The sequence below is a fragment of the Salvelinus sp. IW2-2015 genome, linkage group LG22 (genome assembly GCF_002910315.2).
Source record: "Salvelinus sp. IW2-2015 linkage group LG22, ASM291031v2, whole genome shotgun sequence".
Lineage (NCBI taxonomy): Eukaryota > Metazoa > Chordata > Actinopteri > Salmoniformes > Salmonidae > Salvelinus > Salvelinus sp. IW2-2015.
In genome coordinates this window covers 22,930,640-22,939,240 of record NC_036862.1, presented here as the reverse complement: position 1 = coordinate 22,939,240, position 8,601 = coordinate 22,930,640, and the positions used below count along the sequence as shown (strand labels likewise).

The following is an 8,601-nucleotide window of genomic DNA, read 5'->3' as shown; positions in this document are numbered from 1 at the left end:
GAGCTGCATAGAGCATGGCTCATCTGTGGATCTGTAGGGGAGGTATGCAATATTGGAGTGGGTCTATGGGTTCTGGGATAATGGTTGTTGGATGTGAGCCACTGACAGGCGTTTCCAAAGCACTTCCACGGCTACAGACGTGAGTGCTACGGTCGTAGTCATTCTAGGTGGTTACTCTTAGTGTTCTTGGGTACAGGACCGTGGTGCTGCTGGAAACCAGTTGTTATTTACAGTCTCGGTCAAAGATAAGGTTGATAAATGTCAGTGTAAAGACATGCCTAGTTGGTCAGTGCTGCTCGGAGTACCTTAACGTTCCTGGTAATCTGTCAATGTGACCTGTTTAAAGGCTCTTACATCGGCTACGGAGAGCATGAACACACTTCGTGCTGGAATAGCTGATGCTTTCATGCATGCCTCCAGGTTGCTTGCCTCAAGCGAGCATAGTCTTGTTCACTGAGCAGCTTGCAGCTGCTGCTTCCTTTTAAGTCCATAATAGCTTGCCAAGCCCTGCCAATCACGAGTGTCAACGTCGGTGTTAGTACGATTCCAATCTTATCCTGTATTGACTTGCTGTTTATAGTCGAGGCATGGATTGTGCATCGGTAGATGGGTTCTTATGTAAGCTTCATCGTGTTGGGTAGGGCTCATGTTACTTAGTCCCGTTAATGTGTACATTTTTAACTTTGTTCACCTACGTGTCAGTGCACCATTGTTTCCCTCCCCCGTCCGGTTCCTTGTATTCCGCAAAGTCGTCTTCCCCGAGATCCTAGATAAACGCAAAAACAAGAACAAAGAACGTCTTTTGTCGTGATGCTATACGGTAAACGCCCAGCGACTCTTTAATATCCGAGGTTACCCCGCTCCTTGAAAGCGCACCTCTTACCCTTTAGCTCAGTTGTGGATGTTTGCCTGTAATCCATGGCTTCTGGTTGGGGTATGTACGTACGGTCACTGTGCGGACTACGTCATCAATGCACTTATTGATGAAGCAGTGACTGTGGTGTACTCTTCAGTGCCATCTGAAGAATCCCAGAACATATTCCAGTCTGTGGTAGCAAAACATTCTCTAGCTTAGCATCTTTGTCATCTGACCACTTCCTTATTGAGCGAGTCGCTGTTACTTTTGCTTGTACAGCAGAAATCAAGAGGATAGAGTTATGGTCAGATTGGCCAAATGAGGGCGAGAGAAGAGCTTTGTTATGCGTCTCTGTGTGTGGAGTAAAGGTGGTCTGGAGTTTTTTTCCTCTTGTTGCACATGTAACATGCTTATAGAAACGAGTAAACAGATTTAAGTTTCCCTGCATTAAAGTCCCCGGCCACTAGGAGCGTTGCCTCTGGATGAGGATTTTCTTGTTTGCTTATGGCCTTATACAGCTCGTTGGGTGCCGTTGTAGTGCCAGCATCAAGTTGTGGTAAATGGACAGCTACGAAAAATATAGATAAACTCTTGGTAAATAATAGTGTGGTCTACAGCTTATCACGAGATACTCTACCGAGGTGAGCAAAACCTCAAGACTTCCTTATTAATATTAGATTTCGTGCACCAGCTGTTATTTACAAATAAACACAGACTGCCACCCCACAGACCGCCACAGCTGTTCTATCTGGCCGATGGACCGAAAACCCAGCCAGCTGTATGTTATTCATGTCGTCGTTCAGCCACTTCCATTTTATTATCCAATGATTTGACGTGGATAATATCAAATCAAACTTTGTCACATGCGCCTGAATAAAAACAAGTGTAGACTTTACTGTGAAATGCTTACTTACAAGCCCTTAACCAACACTGCAGTTCAAGCAGAAGAAAATATTTACCAAGTAAGAACTAAATAAAAAGTAATACAAAGTAACACAAATAGAATAACAAGGCTATAACAGGGGGCACCGGTACCGAGTCAGTGTGCCGGGGTACAGGCTAGTTGATTGTAACGGCAGCCTCCTCTTCGTCTGACGAGGAGGTGTAGCAGGGATCGGACCAAGACGCACGTACTCGGTTCAACATGACTTTAATAAAACCAAGACGAAACTGTGAACACTTACAACTAACAAAATAACAAACGTGGCAAACCGAAATAGCCCTTTCTGGTGCAGAGAAAAACACAGAGACAGGAAACAACCACCACAAACCCAAACAAGCCACCTATCTATGATTCCCAATCAGAGACAACACAAACATCTGCCTCTGATTGAGAACCATATTAGGCCAAACAGAAACAGAAAACTAGACACACACATTAGAATGCCCACCCAGCTCACGTCCTGACCAAACACTAAAACAAGCAAAAACACAAGAACTATTGTCAGAACGTGACATTGATGTAATTTGTACATGTAGGTGGGGGCGAAGTGACTATGCATAGGTAACAAACAAACAGCGAGAGCAGCTGATGTTAGGAGTAATTACTGTCCTGATATCCAGAGCTCTTTTTTCATAAGAGACAGTGGCAGACACATTATGACAAAAATACGTTTCAAATAACGCAAACAAACACACACAATTGGTTAGGAGCCCGTAACACGGCAGCCATCCAACCTGACAGAGCTTGAGAGGATCTGCAGAGAAGATGGGACAAACTCCCCAAATACATGTGTGCAAGCTTGTTGTTACGAATCCCTTGGCCCGACAGTCTAGGGGGGATGGTAAGGGACCCGTAACATAACTCATGCAAAGGGTAACAGTGACAAAGTTAACGGTGAGAACGAAAACCACAGACAACTTAATTACCGTCAAACACTCAGGGTTATTTTCTAAACACACGCTAAAGGGGGCAGGAAAAAGGGGCTGAGCTGGACCCAAGAAAGAAATAAGTATCCACAAACACCCCTAAGCCTAGACTAGCCTACTTCACCAACAGCTAACTAACCAAAATACAGTGGGTGGTCGCCCAGTTCTACACTAGTGTTTTAACAAAGTTTACCTACGGGTAGTGGATGCCCATGGGCGAACTGTCTTGGTTACCCCCTTTTCCCACCAGCAAACAAAACACCATAACAAACACAATACTCACAGGTGGGGACAAAGTGACATGTATCATAAACCACACAAGAGATCTACAAACATATGGCATTTACAGAGAGATTTTTACACAAAGAGATCAAACCTAGAGAACACAACTGACAGGGTTTTTAAACCAAGGGAAAGGGACTGTGATTGGTAAGGGAAAAGGAGCAGGTCTCTTCCAATTAGCGACTGATTGATGACTGATTGGGGAATGATGATTGTCACCTGTCAGTAGGGGAGAAGGAGAGAAAAGAAATACACACAGGATACAACAGAATACTTGTATCCGTAACACTTGTAGTGTCATACCCAAGAAGACTCAAGGCTGTAATCGCTGCCAAAGGTGCTTCAACAAAGTACTGAGTAAAGGGTCTGAATACTTATTTAAATATGATATTTCAGTTTTATTTGTAATACTTTACAAAAATGTCTAAAAACCTGTTTTTACTTTGTCATTATGGGGTATGTGTTGTAGATTGAATGAGGGGGAAAAACGATTGAATGACATTTAGAATAAATCAGTAACCTAACAAAATGTGGAAAAGTCAAGGTAATGAATACTTTCCGAAGGCACAGTATGACTACATAATCAAAACATATAAATACATTGACATGAGTTGCTCATTCAGCATTATGCACACACATGTGCATGTACATACAGTACATTACATGCACACAGTAATGTGCACTCATTCGCACCAACTTTCATATCACAACCTCCACTTTACACTTTAAATAAGCATGAAGGATCCTACTATCCAAACACACACCAGAAGAGCACTTAACACATCCCATAGTCCCATTGTAGCAATATCTGTCTCTAAACTGTCTATATGTAAAAATGTTGCTGTGGTCCCTTGCTCCTTTCATCTTAATGAACTGTATTGCACATATTTACGCTAACACGCACACGCACACACATGCACACACTATGCACGCACAAACACACGCATACACACACAAACAAACACACACAACACACTGATTAAAGTTGGGTGAATTTGGCACATTTGTTTCTGACAGAGATGGTGTAACTGAGTCAGGTTTGTAGCTTCCTTGCTTGCAAACGCTTTCCAGTTCTGCCCACAAATTGTCTTTAGGATTGAGCGGTCAGGGCTTTGTGATGGCCACTCCAATACCTTGACTTGTTGTCCTAAGCCATTTTGCCACAACTTTGAAGCATGCTTGGGTCATTGTCCATTTGGAAGACCATTTGCGACCAAGCTTAACTTCCTGACTGATGTCTTGAGATTTGTTTCAATATATCCACATCATTTTTCCTCCCTCATGAATGCCATCTATTTTGTGAAGTGCACCTCCTGCAGCAAAGTACCCCAACACATGATGCTGCCACCCCCGTGCTTCACGGTTGGGATGGGCTTCTTCGGCTTGCAAGCGTCCCCCTTTTTCCTCCAAACATAATGATGGTCATTATGGCAAACAGTTCTATTTTTGTTCATCAGACCAGAGGACATTTCTCCAAAAAGTACAATCTTGTCCCCATGTGCAGTTGCCAAACCGTAGTCTGGCTTTTTATGGCGGTTTAAGAGCAGTGGGCTACTTTCTTGCTGAGTGGCCTTCAGGTTATGTCGATATAGGACTCGTTTTACTGTGGATATAGATCTTTTGTACCTGTTTCCTTCTGCATCTTCACAAGGTCTTTGCTGTTGTTCTGGGATTGATTTGCACTTTTCGCACCAAAGTACATTCATCTCTAGGAGACAGAACGCATCTCCTTTATGAGCGGTATGACGGCTGCGGGTCCCATGGTGTTTATACTTGCGTACTATTGTTTGTACAGATGAACGTGGTGCGCTTCAAGCGTTGAAAATTGCTCCCAAGATGAACCAGACTTGTGGTCTACCATTTTTCTTCTGAGGTCTTGGCTGATTTCTTTTGATTTTCCCATGATGTCAAGCAAAGAGCACTGAGTTGAAGGTAGGCCTTGAAATACATCCACAATACACCTCCAATTGACTCAAATGATGTCAATTAGCCTATCAGAAGCTTTTAAAGCCATGACATAATTTCTGGAATTTTCCAAGCTGTTTAAAGCACAGTCAACTTAGTGTATGTAAACTTCTGACCCACTGGAATTGTGATACATTGTAATTATAAGTGAAATAATAATAATAATAATCTGTAAACAATTGTTGAAAAAAATTACTTTTGTCATACACAAAGTAAGATTCCTAACCGACTGCCAAAACTATAGTTTTGAACAAGAAATTTTGGGAGTTGTTGAAAAACGAGTTTTAATGACTCCAACCTAAGTGTATGTAAACTTCCGACTTCAAACTGTACATGTGACATTTTAGTCATTAGAGCAGGTGCTCTTATCCAGAGCGACTACAAGTTAGTGTGTTCATCTTAAGATAGCTAGCTGAGACAACCACATACACAGTCAAATATACAAGATACAAACATTCCATTCCCAGCTAAACCAATGAAAATAGGCTAGCGTTTTGCTAACAACACATTTTCATACACATCTAAAGACTCTGTCAAACTCTTCAATTAAACCTGAAGCAACAATAGTGTATGCCTACTGCAATCCAATTACTGAAAACAATAACACATGGGTACACATTGAAGTTACCATAAGCAATCATTTTTGATGAAAACATTAGAAAAATGGTGGATAAAGCGTTTTGGAAATAAACTTCTGTGGAATAATTAGATGTGTCAAAACACTGGATAATTGGAGAAAATTCAAAACGTTTGACAAGTTAGAACATCTAGGAGCACCTATCTGTCATATATTGCTTGTACACTCTGAGTGTTGACAGCAATCAATGTATGAGGTCCTGTTGGTTTGGTAGAGGGGAGGACTGAAGGACCATTTTCATCTGCGATGCCTTGAAATTGTCAGTTGATTTACTTGCTGTGGACTGAATGAGGACACCTGCCAAGATAAGAAGGGTTGGCTGGATTGTGTTGCTATTACATCTCTGTCATTACAGTGGAGAGATGTTTTCAAAACATCAATTTGTGTTCTGTTCAAAGCAATTTGCCTCAATCTCGTTTAATTTCTTGTCGATAGACGCAACACAAAAGATCATGGTGATCAAATGGAGGAGGTATCCATAGCCAGGACATTACCAGATGAATGGATTTGAGGGTGTTTATTGTGTCTTTGCCAAGCTAGCAGGCAAGGTGAATTAGAGACACGTGACACATTCACGGATGGCCATGAATTATTTCTGTTTGAGCAGCAGCTGCAACAGTCCAGCTGATCTCTATAAGCATAGGATGGACCACACACACACACACTATAATTGTGTTCCCCTCTATTACACAATCATGCCATCTTAGTCATCCACTCACTACTCTGACCCCTCGCTAGCTATCATCCTCTCCCCCCTCCATTATGGTTCAGTGCAGGAACATCTGGCCAAATGGCACATAGATTATGTCCTGTCAGCATCTCCAAGGCAGAAGGCACTGCCACCAGACAAGACAACATCTGTCCATCAGGAACTGACACACTACACTCTTTGCTGCCTCTACACTGAACGTCATTGTGCAAATCAAGATGAATAAACGTCTTCGATTTCACTGCCAGCTATTGCACAACTTGGCCATGGCTGCAGCTATTGCAGGCCACTGCTTGGTAAAGGAAAGGTGATAGAAGATAGAGGTGAAAAGAGAGAAGTCCTTACCTGCCAGAATATGCTGTCTATCGTGCTCCCAAGGAAGCCCTCCCTGGTTTCAGACGACAGGAGCTTGGGTCCTAGGATCGTCATGAACTCATCGAAGTCCACCTGCCCGTCTCCTAAGAAACACAGTCAGACACACAGTATGACATGTCTTACTCACAAAAAAAGTTTTATTTCAAATCAGTAAAAAGGACAATAACTGTATTTTATACCAAGTCTTCATTTGAGTATGTGTTCCTTCCCTTCAATACCTATTCTTCTTCCTCCTTCATCTTCCTAATTTCCCTGCAGAAGAGGTTGTGTGCTGCCCATGCAGGGCAACTCAATCTGCCCCTTCACTCCTCCTCTCCTCCCTCTCCCCTGACGGGGGTGAACTCCTTAGTCACGCTGGCACTGTCACATTTGATGCCATCGATTGTCCCTCTCTGTGCCCATGCATATGCAGAGTGGCATCCTGCCTCATCACTGGGGACAGTCAGGCAGTGCAGCCAGAGCGGTCAGGGCCCCTGAACTATCATGATGGATGGATGAATGGCTGGATGGATGGACGGATGGATGTGATTTAAACCAAAACACTTCCTAACAAAAGCAGCTGATGCCAGGCATCATGTATTATGAGCATAACACCCCTATATAAAGCAACGGGAGCGATTGCAATACTGAGATCTCCAACAAAGACCACAAGCTCCTAAGCAATCCACCAAGGGCATTCTGCTGAGCTGGATAACAATCTGAGGGATCGTTCTGACAGTGGAACAGATTATCAGATCAACTCAATGAGTCCATCCATATCTTATAGAGATCAGCTGGACTGTTGCAGCTGCTGCTCAAACAGAAATAATCAATGGCCATCCGTGAATGTGTCACGTGTCTCTAATTCACCTTGCTGCTAGCTTGGCAAAGACACAATAAACACCCTCAAATCCCATTCATCTGGTAATGTACCTGGCTATGGATACCTCCTCCATTTGATCACCATGATCTTTTGTGTTGCGTCTATCGACAAGAAAATGAAACAAGATTGAGGCAAATTGCTTTGAACAGAACACAAATTGATGTTTTGAAAACATCTCTCACTGTAATGACAGAGATGTAATAGCAACAACAATCCAGCCAACCCTTCTTATCTTGGCCAGGGTGTCCTCATTCAGTCACAGCAAGTAAAATCAACTGACAATTTCAAAGGCATCGCAGATGACAAATGGTCCTTCAGTCCTCCCCCTCTACCAAACCAACAGGAACTCATACATTGATTGCTGTCACACCTCAGAGTGTACAATACATGACAGATAGGTGCTCCTAGATGTTCTAACTTGTCAAAGCAGGAGACGAAAGCGGTATATCAAGCAAACCTTCAATTTGACAGCAGGTATACTTTAATAGTAGGGGAGGATAAATCGTTTCACTAATCATTCTTATCTGGAGTGGAGAGGCAATAGGAAGGAGTCCACAACTTTGAACATTCAGTTATGACTTTTTGATCTTCCTGAGACCAGTCCACTACAGTTTTTCTAGCAATTCTGCCCCAAAAAAACAAAAACAAACAACAAACATTTGAGTGGAGAATACAAGCTAAAAAAGAGACTAACGGGTGAAAAACGTTTTGAACATTTCTCCAATTATCCAGTGTTTTGACACATCTAATTATTCCACAGAAGGTTTATTTCCAAAACGCTTTATCCACCAATTTTTCWAATGTTTTCATCAAAAATGATTGCTTATGGTAACTTCATGTGTACCCATGTGTTATTGTTTTCAGTAATTGGAATTGCAGTAGGCATGAACATATTGTTGCTTCAGGTTTAATTGAAGAGTTTGACAGAGATTTTAGATGTGTATGAAAATGTGTTGTTAGCAAAACGCTAGCCTATTTTCATTGTTTAGCTGGAATGGAATGTTTGTATCTTGTATATTTGACTGTGATATGTGGTTGTCTCAGCT

At 42.2% G+C, this 8,601-nt stretch overlaps 1 protein-coding gene across 2 annotated transcripts in view; it reads right to left on the bottom strand.

The window, feature by feature from the left end:
• Positions 1–6,671: 6,671 nt before the first annotated feature.
• LOC139022822 (calcium-binding protein 8-like) overlaps positions 6,672–8,601 on the bottom strand; it is a 55,316-nt gene continuing 53,386 nt past the window's right edge. For both annotated transcript variants that reach the window (XR_011473870.1, XM_070434125.1), the window contains exon 4: positions 6,672–6,776. The gene's annotated coding sequence lies outside the window, so the exon portion shown is untranslated. The remainder of the gene's footprint in view (positions 6,777–8,601) is intronic.